The sequence below is a fragment of the Aulostomus chinensis genome, chromosome 5, assembly GCF_037954235.1.
Source record: "Aulostomus chinensis isolate RoL2024-O1b breed Wild chromosome 5, RoL_Achi_v1.0, whole genome shotgun sequence".
Lineage (NCBI taxonomy): Eukaryota > Metazoa > Chordata > Actinopteri > Syngnathiformes > Aulostomidae > Aulostomus > Aulostomus chinensis.
This window is the reverse complement of record NC_141324.1, coordinates 8,220,483-8,242,054: the sequence shown is the minus strand read 5'-3', so window position 1 is coordinate 8,242,054 and position 21,572 is coordinate 8,220,483. Positions and strand designations below refer to the sequence as shown.

At 44.6% G+C, this 21,572-nt stretch overlaps 1 protein-coding gene across 1 annotated transcript in view; it reads left to right on the top strand.

The window, feature by feature from the left end:
- Positions 1-2,342: 2,342 nt before the first annotated feature.
- cdh24b (cadherin 24, type 2b) overlaps positions 2,343-21,572 on the top strand; it is a 188,260-nt gene continuing 169,030 nt past the window's right edge. Inside the window, 4 exon segments of the mRNA XM_086202863.1 lie at positions 2,343-2,411; positions 2,761-2,942; positions 4,229-4,312; positions 7,220-7,862. The gene's annotated coding sequence lies outside the window, so the exon portion shown is untranslated.

The window sequence follows — 21,572 nt, the reverse complement described above, 5'->3', positions numbered from 1 at the left end:
ACCAACTGAGCCCATAAAACTGTTCGCAGTGAAGTGTGGGGATTTTATATTGTTCTGTTGCACCGTTTCTTGAAATGGATGTTGTTGTTTTGTAAATGTCATTTGTCACGGCTGTGTACACAAACACGCACAAAACTCCACTGTATTCTCAAAAACATCCAATCTATCTACATGACCACCAGAGGTTATTGAAAAATATGTGTTTGTAATTTATGTGAACTCTCAAATACAATAAACCATGGTTTACTAGGCTGTAAAGGCTGTGCAGCAGCAGCAGCAGCAGAAGCCTCACACACAAGCTGAATTTGAATGTGTGGCACAAGTTGTTGCTTCACACGGATCCTGAAAGCCTGAAGGTGTGTTTTCGGGTTGTGTGTACAGTAAATCCAGTCTGGTTCTGCTTCTCAGCCAACTGACTTTGCCTGCCAAACACATGTATGGCAGAACGGACTCTCCAGGCAAGAGCAGCACATCCAGGCAGACGTGCACCCTGGCCAGAGGGAAGGAAGAAGGGGAAGCAGTTGAAGCCATGTTGTACCAAGTGCGCGCACACACGCGCGCGCGCACACACACACACACACACACAGATTTACATTCACTCTAATAATGCTGAGACACACTCTGCTGTTCAATAATAAAGCAAGCAAAACAGGCGCACATCTCCCTCACTTTCAATCTAACTTCCTCCACCCCCCCTCCCCCCTCACACACACACACACAAACAAACACACACACATACAGAGTGACTCCCGGGCGGATAAATCAGTCCTTTCATGCTCGGTCGTCTGGCTGGGCCACTTGTACTGTGATTCTATAATAGGGAAGGAGCAGTTCCTCTCTTCTCCCATTCTAATGGTCACACTTCCATCTCTCTCCTTCATCTCCGTCTGTTCTTCAAAGGGCCTCTGGTGAAATTAATCTACAAGTGCAGCCCAGACTTATGCACACACACTTAAAGCGCATGTACGCGCGTGGATGTATAGGCCTAATGAAAAGTGTGTGTGATGAGGGGGTGTAATTTGTTCTTAAGTGATAAGAATGGAGGTAATAGCTTTGTGAAGCAGGACGGCGACGATGAAGAGGGTCTGATTAACATGAATACAGTGTTATCATTGGCTTGTAATCAGGTGATGGCTTAGTGTTGATAATGATGATGTTGAAACGGAGCTGTAATGACTCAAACGGGACGCCTTAGAACAATCGCGCCATTAGGTGTGTTGAAGGATGAACCTGTTTTCAGGGGAGACTTCATTCATCTTAAACGCGGTACAGCAGTGTAAAGCCAGGATCAGGAGCGATTCTGGAGTTTCCAGGTTTTCACTCATTGAAAATACACTTGTGTTTCTTTGCATGTGGGACCGTCTCATCTCAAGCTTTGTGATAAGGCGTCGCTCACAATGTGATCATAAATTTAGGGGAAAAATACTCAAGATTATTTATTTACTTCATACAGTACTTACTGTAAGCATTAATAAGTTAGATGTTCTCATTTAACCAGTAATTCTGGACTGGTCGTGGCTTCAAATTCCAGTGGCACTTCTTTGTGACACCACAATGCAGGAGGAGCCAGCGATGTGTGTTCATCTTAACGCGAATGGTTTGGATGGAATTGGAATGAAATTTAAGATGAATGAAAAGAGCGAAATGGTCTCGAACCATTACTCAGTACAAGACTGTCAAACATGCCATGTCTGAAAAGGATTGGGAAGAAGTATCAACTTGTTCAGTCCCACCTGTTCCCTACAAACCATTATCAATTAATTATTATAGGATTTATTTCAATATTTTCCTTTCTTAGTTATGCACTAAATGGTTATATAGGAGTGACTGACAACTAATGACAAAACAATCGGTCTCCAAACTCTCAAGTACTTCATTCACGTCTTCTTGATCCAGTTGTGTGCTCAGTAATTCACCAACACTTAGATGTTATATTTTTTTTGGGGGGGGGGGTGGCTTGCTCAGCTCACACCCGTCTTCAATCTCGACCTTCATTTTGATCTCAGTTGTAGAATTTCAGGACTGTATCTTGCATGTCTATCTGGGTTGTGATGTTATTGCAGCGACAAGGTCTGTCCACACACAGGCGGATTTATAACAACCTGCCAAAGTACTCAGGACTGCTTCTGTGCTGGTTCCTGCTCCAGGAGCTATCTGTTGGACCACATTTTGCCAGGATGACACACACACACACACGCACGCACGCACACACACACACACACACACACACACGCACGCGAGCACACACACACACACAGACACACAGTTTGGGGCAGCCGCCTTGACAGTGTGTAGCTGCTTGTTATACTCAGACATTCTTCATATATGTGCTCTACAACTCTGGCGTTGCTCTGGTCACACTACAGTAGATTCATAACTGTTGGTTAGTGCTTATTGTATAGCAGTGCTGAGTAAGTATTAATGAAGTATAATTACCCCTTTATTAATGCGCTTTGTGATCCTTTTAGTAAACGTCCTTAACCAACGTCCTTAACCCCATCCATCCGTCTTTGCTGTCGCCTGTAAAGTCAACATGAACACCATGAGACAATATTACTACACTGTTAACTGCTGTTTAACTGCTGGTAACTGGTAACTGCTTACTGAGCATACCCTAAACCCATTTACCCTCTTGTTAAGTCTTTCCATCGGATTTTTTTAATCAATGCTTTATAACTTATTGATGAGGTATTACTGAATAATGAATTAACCATTAATAAACCCTCACTGTTGTCACCATTGGCTCGATTATTCATTCAGCCGTTACGTCGCTCAAGGTCACATGGTCCTGGAGCCAGCTGATGAGAGGTAGGGTTCACCCTGTCACCCTGGAAACGTCACCAGTCAATCACAGGGCTGGCATGCAGACGAGCGACCTCACAGGCACCTTAGAGTCTCCAATCAACGATCAGCCTGAGAGCACCTGGCGAGACCAACAGCACGTAGGAACAACACGCACGCACACACACACACACACACACACACACACACACACACACGCGCGCGCGCGCGCGCTGCTCTTATTGGCTCAAATGATGCTTAATAAATCATTTAGTAATTCTTTATTACTGAGTGATGAGCATTAATAATCAGCACATGCACCGCTTATTTCCAGTATTAATAACCACTAAAGTCACTCTCAGGTTTATGACGTTCTTAGAAACCAACGTGGCTCAAAAACAGACCGTTACCAGGTCCTTGACACCTGTAATAAAGACACAGGGGGCCTTGTTACAATGGAGCATTGCAGTTATTAAACATCACTAGGGTCCCTGGGGCGTTGGTTTTATCATCGTGTGATTTTCACATCCTCCTCAGCAGCCGTGAGCGAACGCTCGTGTGTTTTCTCTTTCCAGTAAGACTGGCGATGATGCAATATTAATGGTTTATAACTCATCCATGAAACATCGGTAACATGAATAAATGATTTCGTTCAAATTCACAACCCCTTTGTGAAGCTTGCCTCCACCCTTTAAGATAAAGACGCTAATCACGTTAAGTTAGTTCATGTGTGGTCGTTTGAAGTCTCCTTCATTATAGGAACGATCTATTTTGTGACGAGGGGAACATGTATCCCCTCTTTGCTGTGACCGAAAAAGTAAACTTGGAACACGATCGGTAAACGATTGCTCGAAATATTTGTTAAGTTTTAACTAAGTATCAAGTAAAAGTTATTAATCTGTGCTGGAAGGTGGGGAAATGGGTCACTTGTTTGCTGTAACTTGTAAAGTCAACTTGGAGTATTTAGTAAATTATTGTTTATATACATAGACATTTGTTACCTCTTGACTAACAGTTAACTAAGCATGACTAACTCTTAACTTAGCATTAACTTATCAGAATACCATTATTATGAGTGAAAAGTAAACAATTTCTGTCACAATGTTTGTTGGCAGCATGCGCGAATGTAGAAGGAACATGAATCATTGGATCCAACCCACATGGAACACGAAGTCTCAGGAAGCGCAGGGATAGAAAATAGAGTAACGTTTGGATGTGATGACGAGGAAGATGATGATGATGATGATGATGATGTCAAATGAATGGAATGAGAGATTTTCAAGAGTTACATTGTTATTGGAGAGAGAGAGAGAGCGGGGGGAGAGAGAGAGAGAGAGGGGAGAGAGAGGGAGAGAGAGCGGGGGAGAGAGAGAGAGAGAGAGAGAGAGAGAGAGAGAGAGAGAGAGGAGAGAGAGGGGATAACAGCGTTTGTCCTTCTTGGACTCAGGTTTGTGACCGGCTGACGGGCAGACAGAGCGGGCGACGGACACCGAGACGCTTCAGACAATCGCACCGGGATCCGCATCCGGAGGTAAACGACACCCGTTTGTCTGATGCAGATTTGTTTTTGGTGTTTTGTTTTCACGGCGGCTCAGACTGAAGCTCGGTCCCAGTTTCCTCTCGCTGTTATTTTGGATTTGCGTCTCTCTGCCTGCTGCTCTTTGATATCAGTGCTTCACCTTCAGCGGATATTAATAATTTGAAATTACGGCGCTTGATATACTGCATTATTGGTAATAGGAATATTTCGGGGAAGTAGACGCGCAGACGTGCCCACCCCCCACCCCCCCGTGCGTATTTGTAACATCCCCAAGGGTTTCGTTGGATTTCAAAAGTAAACCCGTTGCAAACCGGCTGAGCTGCTTTAATCCAACAGTTTTTTAAAAAGAATAGTCCAAACTGGTCTGGGGTCAGAGGGACTGGGGACCTGTCCGCTGGCGCATGTGAGAGAATGTAGACGCGCCTCACCATTTGGTGTACACACTGATTGATTCTGCCATCGATTCATTTATCGATTCTCATAGTCTCCGTCCGACAATAAGGCGAAGGGAAGGGCTGTCACTTTTTGAATAAATTGGACCGGCGCAATATTTTACGCGTGCGAGCCGATTCCGAAGAGTCGGCGGTGCGTGTGCGCACTTCTTCTGCCTGTCAGCACGCAGCCGTTATCGGAGGACGGCGGAAAGCAGCCACTGACAGGCTGTCACAGAAGCCGAACACCGAAAGCCCGGGGCAAACATTTTACCTCTGCGCCGTACGCGTCTTTTTTTTCCTACGTGGTTCAGCGCGTCGCTAATGAGGTTGATCAGCTTCGAGCCGTCACAGAAGCCCAGCGGAATTGCGTCCATTTATTAGGCAAACCCATAAGTCAATGAGAAGTATTTGGTTTCCTATCCAGAGCTGTCGATACGGTGCTTGTGCTCTTTTTACGTGTTTCCACAAGTGCAATAATGTTTGTGTTTGTGCGGGACTTCTAGACAGCTATTGCCCCTCAGGGAAAACATTTGCGTGGATTTATGACCTGTTTTCTGAGGTCATATCGATTATTGCCTCCTGTCGAGTGCGGTATTTTGTCAGGGCGAGAGAAGCGTGTGTACCGTTTGTCTGTATGATCTCCCGATGCTTCTCTGCAGCTCAGTCAATTCTCCAGTGGAGAATCTGTGCTCTTACAGCCCCTTATTGAGCCTCTGCATAAAAAAAACTAATGTGAGACATGAATGACCCCCCCCCCCCCCCACACACACACACTCAATAGGCCTTAAGCGACTCTAATGGCTCTGATCAGTGCCAGACATGTTTATGTATGTGGAAAGCTCATGTTTTATACATCACTCTTGCATTGGGGTACAATCAGTTCAGTGTGCGGGAAGCCACAACTTGATATTTGTTTGTGTTTTATGATGTGTGCGTGTGTGCATATGATCCTTCATGTGTGTAACAGTGTGTTTGATTGCAGCCTTGGCATCAAGTTGTTGTTATTTTTATGTTTTTTTTTTTGAGTCTGACAAAAAAAATAAGACAAGCGACAGAACGCTCCCACTCTCCCCTTGAATATCAGTTAGTAATCATTTACTCCAGAAAGCTGGAGCTTTTGCCCAGATGGGGACCAATATGTGCTGGGGGAGGAGGGGGAAGAAATGTGTTTCAACTGCTGTCTAAAGACCCACAAAAATGAGGCAAATTCATCCACCGACGTCTGTTGCTTTTAATTCCAGCAGATATCATCTCCACGTTAAGGCCTGCACCTCGTCATTGGTCAGTGGCTTGTAAGCTTCCTTGTTGTTCTTTTCCATGCTGTATCTGTAGTATAGCAAGAATAAGCACTGTCAGTAGCTGCGTTTTGTGGTTGTGATGGAATGCAGTGAGTATCGAACCAACCAGAAATGTTGAGCAGAATATTTTCCTTCCCTGAAATCTAGAACTTCAGAGAGCTTGACCACCCCTGAGATAACGTCCCTGGAATGAAATTTAGAGCCCGGTCCCTGACGACGGCAAAAGTAGCTCCTCCAAAGATTCCATAGTTTCTGAGTGGGGACAAGTCCTGTTGTCCTAACGGTGCTCTAGGTAGAGGTACTACAGGCCGTGAGAAATCAGAAGACTAGAAAATGAGTGGAGGCACAAGGAGGAGGGTTGGAAGAAAACCCTGGAAAAAGACACATCGCATTAAGTCCGTGACTGAAGAATAGAAGTGAGAAACCGAGATGCTGCTGTTGTGACACACTAAATCCTACTAGCGGACTTTAACTTTGAATTATGGCCCGCCAGTCGAGGAAGGTGATGTGTGCTGGGATAGGGGGCCAGGAGGGAGGGGGCTTGCAGGGAGGGCCTGTGGGAGGATGTGCGTGAAAATTTAAATTCAGCTCCTGAATGTTCTCTTCTCTCCATAATCCTGTTGACTGCCTCGTGCTGTTTCACCCGGACAGATTTCCTACTAACACTGCTCAGACACAGTTAACTGTCTTTCTTTAAAGACTCAATCAATCCCCATCACCCTCGCAGATGTTAGCCTCTAAACATGCCCCCCCCCCCCCCCGCAGTGGAAACAAACACAGGGAACATGGAAACAATCAGTGAGCTTCTATTTCTTTTTGATTCCCTCCTAATGAGAATAGGAGAACCCCCCTTAGATGAGCACCCATGGGGGCTTTTCTCTTCAGACAGAACGTGTGGCAGTCGATGGACGATGTACTATTCATTAGCTGACAATGCAGTGAAATGAATCAGACATCGTGGCCTCCCAGGGATCCTCTAGGAGAACAAGGAAATAAATGCTTAGTGCTCAAGACATGAACATTCCCCAGGGCCCTGGCGCACACAGAGGTAATGCAATGGCAGAAATTCCCGTCCCGATTGATTCAAACAGGAAAGGGAACAAGGAGCTTCCAGGATCTAACATCGCCTCAGATCCTGTCTGTACTCCACTCCTCTTGCTTTCCAGGCTCAGGGAGAATGGAGCAAGCAGAGGACTTTTTCCTCTGGTGTCACTCTTTTGAAGGGGGAGTGAAAAGCCTGTGACTCGACAGTGACTTTGCAAGGAACTGAATCTCAACTCTATCATCTCCAATTACCTACTCAAGGCAAGTGACTGATGAGCAATTCTTCACCCATACGTGCTGCTCGCTTTAAACCTCACATAGATGTGAAGGATGATGTTTTATACCTTCCCTCTGTGCCCTTTGATGGTGATCAATCATCAAAGGAGACACATGATTGCTGATGCTGAAAGGCTGAGAATTCTCTGAAGGTTCGTCTGGATTTCATAATAAGCAGGAAAGATTTGAACATCCTTCATGCTTCATCCCGTCATCCCCCTGATGCAGCACCACGTCCTCCACTCTGAGGTTAGAGCAGGACACGCTGACCCCGTCCTGAGCTGTGTTGAGGCACGGGTCTGCTCTTTCTCCAGGGGTGACAGGAGGAAGAGGAGGGGAGGCAGGCGGTCATTTTGAGAGAACGTCTACTGGTGCAGTGTTTTTCCTCTGTGGAGGCCTGTTGGATGGTGCTGCTGCTGCTGCAGAGTCTGTCACGGTCTGATTGCTCTCAGACCAACGCTGCTGTTTGCTCACGTGCAGTGCAGGCAGGTGGGCGCACACACACACACACACACACACACACACACACACACACACACACACACACACACACACGCACACACACACACGCCTGTGACTGTAAAAGTCATACATAATCACTCTTCTCAAATAGAGCCTACATGTTCACATGCCGTACACTGACTTTTCTCATTCTGTCCCTTCACCAAGAATGAAGAGTATGCATTATCTGCCACCAGCAGGGGGTCTGCACTGCTCCCAGAGAGGAATGAATGTCAGTTTGGGTTGTGAGATTGGTGGAGGCAACTCATCGCTCTGTAGAGGATGGGTGGGATGAAGAAAAAAGTACAGCAGCTCACTCCACTGGAGATCTTATTATACAGAAAGACAGGAGGCGGCTCAGTGCTGAATGTGTGTCCCCTTGTGTATGTGTGTGAGTTTGCTGTGTATTTACATTTACACCCTACTGTGTCGAAAGAGTGAGGGCAAGAGAGTTAGGCACTGACAGAACGGGAACGCTTATATGACTTTGGTGAGTGTGCGTGTGTTTGTGCTTGTGCGTGTGTATGTGTGGTTGCTGCCACTGCTGAAAGTATTGGAGCAGTAAAATGAATCGTTCCCGTAGTTGCCTCTGATGGAAAGTTGAGCCGGAGCCAGGAATTGACTGCTGGACGATGATCACGGGCTTTTCCCTACATGTCTGAAAAAGCTTATTTGACTCATTTTATTGTTTGTCAGACGCACAAATATTGAAGGCCGACAGTTTTATTCCCAGGGTACCTGAGCTTGAATGAAATGAGAAGAAAGATGAAAAGCTGTTGTTAGGCAGAAATTGTTTCAGTGGTATGATAACATTATTACACAAGACGTAGGAAAGATGGCACAATTTCAGATACTGCAATACAGTTACAAGTAAAAACCAGTGTTACTTTGCCTTTTTTGGGGGTCGACATGTGTGCTGTCTTAAGCTGGAGATGAACTACACGACTTTCATGCTGGGCTGAATGATTTGGGAACAAAATTGAATGAAAAGAACAAACAAAACAAATCAGATTTGTGAGTTTGTCCTCATTCTTGTGTGTCAAAAGCTTTAATCTTTTAGTGACAGGAACAAGTTTCACCTCAATTTATTCATGGCATGGCTCAATCATGTTGGGCTTTTGTCTTCATCTTTGTGCTTCATAGTTGCCACAATCTCACTGCATATGACAAACAGGTTTTTGCCCTGTTTTCCACACTTATCTCTGTGTGTATGTTGGGCTCTGGTCGCTACCTAAATGCAGGTGACCTACGTTCAACAATGTTCCAGAACAATCGCTGTGGCGGATCTGCTGAACGTGCTATTTTTTCACTGTGTATTTTGGGCATTCACCTCAGACTCGTGTCCGCCTCATCTCCGTTGTCCCTCCATGCTGCGGCCAGGTAGCAGAGTGCTACTGCCTGCACAGTGGCTTTCAGGCGAGAGGCGGGGTTCACCCTGGACAGGTCACCAGTCCATCACAGGACCAACACATAGAGACAGACAACCATTGGCTCTCCCAGCCACGCCTACGGTCAATTTAGGGTCTGGATTAACCTGGTCCCCTCTTGATGTCTTTGGACTGTGGAGGAAGCTGGAGTACCAGAGAGAACCCAGCAGGAACAGGGAGAACATGCAGACTCCACACAGAAAGACCCCGTGCCCGAGCCGGGACTCGAACCCAGAACCTTCTTGCTGTGAGGCGACAGTGCTAGTGTGGTACCATCAATTATTAATAAAAACAGAGGAAGCACCGTGTTGTTGCTGGCTGCAGCCTCGTCTCTGCTCAGGATGTAACCTTCCCAAAAGGTGTTTGATTTAGGTCGTCCCATCGTCTACCCTTCCTCCACTCCACCCAAATGCCTTTTTCCCTAGCCATTAAATGCACGATCCCCAGTTTTTTTTTTGTCATTAAAAATCTGTTGAAGTGAGTTTGTTTGTCAGTGTGACTGTGAAAATTCTCTTTTGTATCCCAAACTGCGATGTTTATTTTTCACAGAGGCTGTTTTTTTGTCTCAGTGCAGATCATCTGGGCAAATGTTAACATGGCAATTGTACTGTGGTACTTGCCAAAAGCCAGTATGTGATCTGACCTGGGTGTGACCCAACTACCAGTGTATCAGATTATATGGCAAATCTTTCTGCCCGTATTTACTCTCATGCCCCTGCCTAAGACACTTTTGACCCATAAAACAGTGAACGTTCTCATGTCCTTCATCTTTTTAGGTCTATTGGCTCATGGTTAACAAGTTTATATGCACATTGGATTTTTCTTTGTATAAAAACAAACGGAACCAAGGGGGAATGCTGCGGACCGACTTGGAGCAGAGCAAGGAAACTGTAGGCGGGAAACATCTCTTAGATTGATGGAGGATTGGTATTTTTTCTGCATGTGTTCAAGAGCTTGCATGGGTGTTATTTGGAGAAGTTGCTGAAATTGAAATGCACATCAACAAATCATGAAAAGTGAATCACAACAAGTTTTATGAATACCTTTTGCTTTTGAGTGATCAGTAAAAGTTATTTTTCAAGGGTCAACCCTTCTTCATGTCCGGTCTTTGAAAACTGCTTCTGGTGCAATAATTTGACCTTTTGCTTCTCCATAGATGTAATATAGGCCTGCACTGTGTGGATGACGTATTGATTTACTTGCCTCTGAGTTTGGACAGAGGCAAAGCTCCTTCCTTTGTAACTCGAGCTTGGAACAAATGGAATTTTGGTTCATGTTGGTGTGGTGCAAATCATGAGTCACAGTAGTGGGAGGACGAAGGTGAGCAAGTGATGAGCGGATCAGACAGTCACAAAGCCCAGCGTGCTTTACTTACATTTACAAGGATAATGAAGGTGGAATCTATTAGAGGTTTGAATCTCACTCTGCTGCTGTGAAAGAGAGAAGGCTGCTAAGGACACTTCAGCAAAATGTTAAATCTCGTTTCCTCTTTTCAGACCTTTTATTGAGGTGGTTCCTTGTGCAAACCTTTCAGACGTGATTGAATTGTAGTTTTCAGCTTTGCTCATTTCCCCTGATGGATCATATCATCGTCATGAAAAATGTGTTTATCTTCTGAAAAGTTATGCAGGATGATGCATGCTTCATCCCACCAGTGATCAGTATAAGCTGGCGGGACCAGTGCTGTACAGAGTCAACCTCACCCCCCAGCTCCTGAAGAGACGTGCTGGCAGCAGATGCTGGCACGCAGGAGTTTTGGTGTCCTTGCTAGTGCATCTGAGTTCAAAGCCAGTGTGGGATTGTGCTCACACACAGCACACGTTACACCTGTTGAAATCCCAACGCAATCGCTAAGGTCCGACACACTTGTTGCGTCTCCATGTCTCACTGGTTTTATTGGTAGGACATCGATTGAAAATGTCTTGATGTCGAGCTAAAAACAGCCGTTTTTGTTACGGTAACAATGATTGAAAATACCCGGTTCTGTTGCACAAGGTTGGAAAAAGCCCCAACGGTTTGCTAAAAACACATGCTTTTGCCACCAGAAACATGGCCTCTCATTTTGTGTGTTATATTTGGCTGTGAATCCATTACTTTTCACCCTGGGAACAGAATGAGAACAGCCTGATTTCTCACATGTATTTAAAGTCCTTATCTGTAGCTACTTTGACTGTGGTTTATCACAATTTATAAAAACTTTAATAAGCTTTGCAACAAAAGGCGCCACTGAGTGTATCCAGGAATTTAATTTATTATACTCTGGAAATGAACAGTTTTTATGAACATTTGCTTCGTCTCCTTGCTCAGGAGGCAGCTCATGTTTTTTGGGTTATTCATCTGTGTTTGCCATTTGGCTCATCTTTATCAAGGCTGTCAGTAATTCTGGGAAACATTCTGTGTGTGCCTTAGGTAGGAGTGACTGTGTAGGTGTTTGCTTGGGTTGGTGCTAATGTGCATCTGCACGGCTGCGGGTACACATCAGCTGAAGATGAGTGTGTGTGTGTCTGGGTGTGTGTTTGTGGCAATTACACAAATAAGCTGCCACCCCTGACATAGGAATGCCATAGGAATTTCGTAAATCCTATTGTAAATTTGCCCACTCCATGAAGATAATTGGCTTATTCCTGCGTTAAATAGCCGCTCCTACAGGACACTGACTTGGCTTAGAACATTCCATGAAGACAGTGTTTCTTTTCCTCTGCCTCTAAGGGACTTAGCGCCACATTACATATTGAATTACTGTATGACAATGATGAACCGATAGCTGCAGCGTATAGCCAAGAGCTCCCGAGCAGGGACTGACATACCAAAGAGTGTGCAAGGGCACAAGTTTGATTCCCGCAGGGGGCTCCCGTCAGAGATAAGCTTACACTGGATGAAATATTTAGTTAGACAGATTAGCAGGTTTAGGAACATTCTGTACGTCAACGCTCAAGAACTACATTTCCCATGCCTTGTTAATCTCATAATTTCTAGTTGCTCATGACAGCTGTATTGAGCTGGGATGTGGAGAAAAAAAATCTTGCATAGTATCACCTAAATCATTAGCCACACATCAAACACCATCTGGGTTTCACTGTGTCACTTTGAAGATTCCTTCCTCATCAGTCCCATGCCTAAAGGAAACAACACAGTTGATGTGTGTGTAAAATAGTTTACATGTGGCTCTTCGGCTCTTCTTATGCTCATTTTAACCCGGTCGTCGCTGACACTCATTGCAGCGCGCCTCTCTCCTTCTCTGTCTCTCTCTTGGCCGCTGGCAACTGTTCAGTGAAGAACCCGGCTCCAGCTGATCCAGCAGGGCACCAAAATGCTCATACCAGAAAATGAGAGATTCAGAGATGGATGAATTGTCAGTGGATGTGCAGCTGTTTGTGTGTTTGTCTTTGTGTGTGTTTGTGTGTGTGCGTGTGTGTGCGTGTTTGTGTATATGTAGCTAGAGAGCCAGCTAGCATGCATAATTCTGGGACATGACCGAAAACTGTCTAGTTAGAGTGCATCTGAAAATGGATGAAAGAAAGAATTCCCTGCATGTGGCAGGAGGAGAGGAGTGCGTGTGTGTGTTCTGATGGGGGGGCGCTCGGTAAACCATCTTTTCAGACTCGTCCTGTGTCTCTGTGAAAACATGCTGGACACGCTGTGAAGTGAAACGGTTGAAAGGTTTTTCTGAAGGTTCACTGATAATATTGAGCAAGATGAGTGGCAGCACCACGGGGAGAGTGTTTTTCTGGTGTTTTTTTTTGAAGCCTCAAACACAAAGGGAATGTTTGTGGGTTCTTCTATCAGCATCAAATTACACTGATAAATACATTGTTAGGAGTATTAGAGTCCCTCACTGTGTGTACCGTATGTGTCCAGGTGTATACATCCTCTTCCAGCGTCTGACATATCACAAGGGGCGAGCATCAGAGGTTCATCAGTGGTGTAATTAATGTGGTGTGGCTCAGTTGTCATGCGTGATATTTCAGAGCTGCGATGTACTTGAGAGGGCTTTTTGATGAATGGGCAATTAGAAGCAGCCTCCTCATGCCTGGTGGCTGACTGATCTCTTTTTAATGGCACTCCTGTTTCTTTGATAGAACGCAAAATGAATCATCGATACCCTGGCCCCCGAGGGGCACACAGTACAGAATTTAATAGTAATTGGGTGTGTTGCAGCTGTGTGTGTGTGTGTGTGTGTGTGTGTGTGTGTGTGTGTGTAAGAGCGTGCTGGAGGTATTCTGTGGTAATGGTGGTCAGTTGCTGTTATTCTTGGATGTTTGCTTTTCCAGTGTCAAATAAAACCCACCAGTGTATGTGTTCATCTTTATTATCTACATTGATTCAACACACGTGGAGACAGGGTGTACGAGTGAGTGTCTTTACAACTACAGTATAAGCACTGTCACACACGTGTGTGTTTGATTGCCGCTGTATTAAAGCACACACGTATTAAACATGACAGGCTTCTCTGATGAAGAACTCACTGCTGAAGCTTTAAAGTTGTGTTAGCTTGCCTGTGCTGTTTACATTCTTCACTGCAGGTTTTACTGTTTGCTTTTAAAATACTCCCATGATTCCAGCATCTATCTCTACTATCTCCACTGGCCCCTGTTTGGTGTGATAAGATTATTATTTTCAATAGTAAAAAAAGACAGAAAATCATTGGTGGCCTTCCTGCATAGTGTCAGTGGCCTCAGGTGTTGTCCTACAACATCTTGGGGGCCAGTCTCATGATCTGATGCCCACTCTCAATGGTCATTTTTATTGATGAAACACTGAATCACAACAAAAGGAATCTTATCTTATGATGACCCTTAAAAAAAAAGGACAGGCCTTAAACCGCACTCGAGCAATTGATTTCACTTTAAGAACCCTTCAATTCCCCGTGAGCAAGCTCTTGGTGAGAGCAGCAACTTTCTTTCCTTAGATTTTTTACAGAACGACAAGATTATATACAGTATAGCATCTGGTGTGGGCTCAGGCTGGGAAGAGGTCTAATTATGGCGCTTGGTTTTGAACAACCTTGGAGGTAAACGTAAGCTTGAATCCCTCATCTCTCGAGCCAGTTTAAAGGATCTATCTATCTATCTATCTATCTATCTATCTATCTATCTATCTATCTATCATCTATCTATCTATCTATCTATCTATCTATCTATCTATCTATCTATCATCTATCATCTATCTATCTATCTATCTATCTATCTATCTATCTATCTATCCATCCATCCATCTATCATCTATCTATCTATCTATCTATCTATCTATCTATCTATCTATCTATCTATCTATCTATCTATCTATCTATCTATCTATCTTTCTATCTGTCTGATAGAAAGTCTGGCTGGTTCACTAATCATTATAGTTTTATGACAAACTTCCTCATGTGCACTTTGAGTGGATGAAGAGAAGCCATGTCCTTCCAACGATTACATCATGATGTATCAGTTGAGAACCCCCCCCCCCCCCCCACAGAAAATAACAGCTTAAAAACGTCCCTCTGATTCAGTTAAACACAAAAGCACGGTCATACTGCAGGGAAATGTGAACTTTAGTTATTTGTGAAACCACAGGAAGTTTTCAGTGAATGGCTCCAAATGCTCATTTAGTAACATGGACAGCTCCCTCCTACTCTCAGCCTGTGTACTGTAAGTATCCGTGAAGGTCATCATCTCTATTCAGAGTGCTGACATGCCCTCCTGTCTGCATGTTTAGACAGTAAAAGCGTGTTATTAAGGCAGGTGAGAACCTCAGCCAGGGCCTGTGGGAAAGCAGGGCCCGTTTCAATTGTAAACGGCTACTATGAGTGACAACTCACAATGTAGGAATCAAACAAGTCTCTTCATCCAAGTGCCCGGGTGAGGAAATATGCGCTGAAGAGCTCCTATTCTTAGATCTTTTTGAGCCAGCAGTCAGATGATCTTTATTAAGAAATCTGTTTTTCAGAGTGTCACGATCCACTGCGGTATTGCTGGGCTCAACAGTCTGTCTGCAAAACTTAAAACTCAACTTCAGAATTCAACATGGGCGCATGCTCAGACTTGCTAACAGTGTCTGTTCTGACTCCTTGTGGTGACAAGGTGATTTAGAGTTCCTCAGTTCAAACAGACTGCACACATCCTTATACATCTGTTCAACCTGTAAAAAGCAAAAACAGTGGGAAGACAACTGACTTTAGAACCCAAAGATATAATAATACTACTACTACTAATAATACTACTACTACTAATAATAATATGTGAAGAGCACAAGTCTCTGATACATTTTGCAGCTCTTTGTCAGGTGCCTTTTTGTGACTATATATGCATCTTTGAGGAAATGTTTCAACTGCGTATGAATTCAGTGTAAACCGTCTATAAAGTTTTAGTCGTGTATTCTATTGGATATCTTATGGCAGTTCAAGAAAACTTGATATGCATGACTTTGACTTGATTAACCTTACAACTGTTGATCCAATCAATGTCAAACTTGCTGTGGGCATTGCTGGCACCCTGAGGAGGTGCAGTGGTGAATTTGAGGCTCTAGGGTCTAAGTTTCTGGGTTAAGGGTCCAGGAAAACAGAACCATTAAGATGATACACCGAGGAAACGGTAAATGCAAGGCACCGGCTCACTCAGCAGGAAATAATTACATGTCTAGTAGGTGAGGAAGGGGGAAAACCCTGTGACCCTTCGGGTAGACAGCCTCTGTACTTTCTATCCCTGCTGCCTGTCACTGAGATGACAGCGCTTTTGAGGCGACGAACTGAGATGAGAGCCAGATTCCTGATAGCTTTGATGCTCTTTGATTGTATGGATGCAGTGATCAAAGTAGTAGGAGATCAAAGAAGACATGATGACAGCCTGAATTAGGGGCGCTGTGTTGACTGAGATCAAAGTCAGAGACTGTGTTGTGGTGGAGGCTTTGTGTCATCACACCTGTCCCTCAAACAACACTGCACTGCAAGGGGTGGAGGGAGCAGGGCATGTAGTAATGTAGTCACGTCAGGAGTAAAAGTCCGAGATTAAAGTCAGTACTTTCAATATCAAAGTCATAACTCAGTAAACAAAATTAGATCAAAGTGAGGACAAAGTCATGGCCCATCACACAATGGATGCTGCACTATTGCGCAGTTAATGCTATAAAAAAAACTGGTTAAATGGGCCTTCATACATAAAGATTGTTGTGATTTATTTGCCAGTTCAATAGAAGATATCCAAGGCGTATGCTCTGTTTCTCGGAGGGAGGGTTAGCACTGCAGGGTGGGGGGTTGTTTGAATTGAAGCTGTGAAGATACGAAGTGTAACAATTTGACCAAGCAGTGAGCACACTGAGCCAAAGAACCCACCAGGAGCTGTTGGACCACTCAACAGGCAGCAGAGATCTTCCATATGCCTTTTATTTTGTTGCAGTGTTTCAGGCGCTGGGGATGTGGACATGTCCCTGAGCAAACAGGACAGGTTCAGAATGAGGTGATTAGTGTTGTCAAAATGTCACCACTTCCCCTGCTGATGTAGGAAGGTTGAGACAATAATCTTGCAATTGAGTGTGTGAATTTGTAGGAATGTGTCTCCTGTATCTACCTGCTTACTGATGGCTCTCGCACGCGCTCACACCCACCCACACACACACACACACACACACACACACACACACACACACACACACACACACACACACACACACACACACACACACACACACACACACACACACACTCTGAGCTCTTGGATTCTTAGTTCTGATTTCCTCAGCCTCCTTCCCCGGCTCCTCTGCACATTGTGAGATTCTCGCTGAAATTGCGAACCAGACCTTTCACACTCTGTCACAATGGAGGCTTGCTCGGCAGGTAGGCACTTGGGAAGATACAGAAGGAATCGTATTTTGTGGATTTAGACATCATAAACATCATTATCAAATCCCCGACCCTGGGTTGCTGTGCTGTTCAGCGGCGACCCCAATTTTGTCAGGAACCTTGAATGGCGATGCGCGCGGTCTCTTGGGCACACGAGGGATTGAGTCAACAAAAAGGAATTTTGCGAGAGGGGAGTGTGTGGCATGTCTGCATGTGTGCTATGTGTGTCGGAGAGGCATCGACGTACGTGTGCTGACTCAGTAATCTTTCCAGCTTGCTGCCTGGAACCGTCAGCATCTTTCTTCCAAACAAAGTTTTCTGACTGTGCTTCTGCCAGATTTAAACTGTGTAGAACATTAGTGTAACAGCCCACGCTCTCAGAATACAGATTTGTTCTTGAGTGCACGCCAAATGGCCTCTATATTTTATGAGCCTTCTCTCTACTAACACACCATCTTGAGACTAATTATCATGGTCGCTCTCAAACACAAAGCTCATTTATTATTGCATTGACATCACATTTGTTTTGGCTTGGCCTACATGGCAAGGACTTTACAGTGTTACAATGCTCGAATCATGTTTGGAGCTTGACAGAGCGTGCTTTGGATCGGGGTGTTAGGCAGAAAGTTTTTTTTCTGCTTCCACTCTCGTTACTGTTCTCTCTTCAAGTGGATTGCGTTTATGTTTTTTTTTTTTTTTTTTTGCATTTATGAAAAGCCGCTGCACACCAAACTGTGGTGCTTTCTGGGAAGTGAGTTCTTGGGTTTTCCTCTTCTGCCCTTTAGGACCTTGATACTTTTTATTATCATCATACTTTTCCCCCCAAGCACATTCCATCTAATTCTAGCTATTTTTGAAGCACACTCCAAGACTACTGCTGAAAGCCGGAGTCATGTAGTTCCGAAAAAGCGGATATGATACATGAAAGGGGACTTTAACACTTAAAGGAGCTTCTAGTAATTGATGTATAATTGATTCGGTCCTTTTTATATGATGCATTTTTTAGTATTGTTTTCTGATTATGAAGAGTGGAAGGATTAAAATGCAATGATCTGAATATAGCAAAACATGATACGGAATATCACATTTTTGGGGTATGAAGGAATTTGTGATCGCACACACTAACATCAAGGATTACTGTAGGCAGGATTTGAACTCTAATAATTTGATTGTGGTCTCTAAAAATACACGTAGCTTGACGGTATAGAGTCAGTTATTTTCACAAAAAAGGTAGAAAAAATAGTTTTTGCCAAGTAAATAATGACATGAAACCTCTGCAGACCCACAGCAGGTTTCTGCTCCCACTCTGATTTGCCTTCAGCTCAGTCCCCTCAGGTTCTAGACGGGATTCGCCAGATTGCTGCATCAACACCCGACGCTCACACATGTCCAGCTGAGCTGAGACCATTGAGACCAGGAGACCAATGAATCACTCCATCAGTCCAGACGGTGACATTTGTAGAATGACCTGGATGAGAGTGTCATCAGTCACTAAAATCTGTCTGATTCTTCTGAAAGTCCAGGAAACTCTACCCCTTAAAACCTTTTACTACCTCCAACCCCCCTTTCATGGGGGGAGGGGTATTGAGGGCTGTTGAGGCCATTATTGAAGTTTAAAGCCCCTGAATATCATGGCAATGCTGCAGTCTTGCTGTGAAGGCACACCTCGTTCAAGTCGTAAACTGGATGCCACAAACAAGATGTTTTGTGTTTGCTTATGAAGGACATGAATCAGGGATGTCCATTCTGAGCGGTCAGGCCAACCGACAACTGAGACCCATTTCCACTCATTAATCATGTAACTGATATTAGAATTAGCCACTAATGCATGTCTACGGCTGATTAAAAGACAAGTGATAAAGTGACAAATGGACGTGGTGGCATGAACAACCTGAGAACACGGGGATTCACACACGGATTCACAGTCTTTCCAATGTGTAATAAAGTTAACGAGACAAAAACCCCTTGAATCCTCAAGTGCTGAAAGTGCTTTTACTTGAGGAAAACTCCCTCCACTTTCAAGCAAAAGTCTCTCCTGCTTTTTATACAGAAACAGCATGATGTCAACGTGTTGTCTGTTGTCTCTTTCTTCCAGAGAAGACCCACCGTGATGGTTTTCTCATATCAAAAATGTGGCAATGGTGCCTTGCTAGCACCTCAAACTAGTTTTCCAGCAGACAAGGACGTGAGCATCAGTTTGTGTTTTCATCTGATATTTTTTTCTGCATATAAGAGACGACACCACAGGCCGTCCACGAGTGTATCGAAAGTTTCCTTCAACTTCTTGAATCACTTTTACTAATTGAGGAAGTGTTTGTGTGCATTCTCCCAGTCACCTGTCATGGCAGCCTCTACTATCGGTGCTTGAATGCATGTGTGTGTGTGTGTGTGTGTATGTGTGTGTGTGTGTGTGTGTGTGTGTGTGTGCGCGCGCGTGTGTGTGTGTGAAAGGGTGATTGAGACAACACTGAGTGTTCTGTGAGTGTCTTGAAGGTTAAGAGAGAGTAAAATGATAAGAGATGATCAGTTCGGGGTTATCCTCATGCAGATGTTACATCATTTTTCTTAGGATAAACCTTGAACATGGGCTGAATAAATACCTCCATTGTGTTTTCAGCGACTTATTTTTTAAGGGCCTGCACAGCAGGTTTTAGTTTTAGAACTCAGCGTTCCTGAGTGACACATTATTTAAAAGCCTCCCAGCAAAGAACCGCAAGAACAGATTGTTCTTATGGCTGCTTGACATCGCTCCTTATCCATGAGTAAATAAATCATAGGTGTACTCAAACGTAGTAATTGCGTGATATATTGTGCTTGACGACTGAGGTGTTTGTTCACCTGTTAGCGGTGGCTGTGCATGCGAGGCTCGTTCACCAGCGTCGACTCTGCCTTCTGTCCAAGTGTTTGTCATCCATGATTGCAGCCCGCGATGATGACTTCGCTGCTGATGCTCAGCTGACTCCCACAGATCGGCTCATATATTTGATCACATTCATACCTGAACCCTTTCCAGGCCGACTGTTTCTTTCTTCGTATTCTTTCATTCTTTCCCTCATTTCAGCTTCGGATGTCTCATGAGTCCTCATCATCATTTATCTCCAAATATATTTGTCCTGGTGCACCCTTAAATTTTAGGATTCAATGTATGCAGCAACTCTGCTCTTCACTCTTGCTCCCCAGCCTTTGGCTTGTTTTGAGCCTGTCAAGCTGACATGTTTTTGATTGTTGTTTTGCTCCTGTGGAGTCTCGACATCATAAACATTAACAAATCCTACTGTTCTACTTTTGTCACCCTCTCTTTGCATGCATCCGCACAGATATGCTGTGACATACGCAGTGTGGCAAATGTCAGCAAAGACTAAAGTCTGCTATACATGAGCTGATACTCCTCTGATCACCCCCCGCCCCCCCCCCCCCCCCCCACACACACACAGAAGTTTTATCCCCCAATTCCTGCACACCTTCTTGGTGAGCAGAGAAACAGCTGGAGATAAAACAAATGTGCAGTGTATCTGTGTGTGTATGTGTGTGTACCTGTGCGTGTCTGTGTGTGTGAGTGTTCTAGTGTGACACATCTGGGTAAAGTGACACGAGGGAGTCCTGACAGATATGGGCTGAGTGAGAGTTTTGCGTTGTCTCGCTAAGGCTTCCTCCACATGTTTGCCTTCGACTCCTCCCGCTGGCTGTTAGGTAACCTGATGCTGCTGCTGCTGTGTGTGTGTGTGTGTGTGTGTGTGTGTGCCTGTGTGTGTGTGTGCCTGTGTGTGTGTGTGCCTGTGTGTGTGTGTGTGGTAAGGTTACTCATCACCAGTGTCGTTGTGCCTTTGGAAAGGTGTGTGACATGACACAAGGTCCACTCATGATGTGGTGCAAGGGCCTAAATAAAGATGAGCTGCTTTAGGACCTGGCACCAAAACATCCTCTGAAGTTATCAAGAATTTTATAAACTCTTTCATAAACTTTTATGATTGTGTGTGAGTTTGCAGGAGTGTGTGTACGTGCCTGTGCGGGCTCTCGATCTGGTCAGTCAAGCTTGACAGATAACAGCCTGCTGTGCTCGTCACATCTATTATTGAGGAGACGGGAAATTGATCTGCTCGAACAGTGAATGTTACCTGCCCTCCCCTGGCACCTCACTTGCTCTTTCTCCTCTCTGGGCTCTTATTTGTCCACCACACATTCCCTCTCACTGTAGGTCTTCTGTCGTCCCGCTACTTTTGCCGCCTCTTTCATCTCCCCAAGCCTGTCCCACTTCCTCTTCAGCTTGATCCTCATTTTCATAGTAAGACTATGGCTGTCTTAGCTCCTCAATTGCCAGCATAATTTCACTTCTAGTTTTCTGGCAAGCTTCCTCTTCTGTTGAAGTTGTTGTTCCAGAGTGTACCAACACGCTCGACTTCACGCTCTCCCCCCTGCCTCCCTGCACCTTCTCCTCATCTTCCCTGTCTCATCATC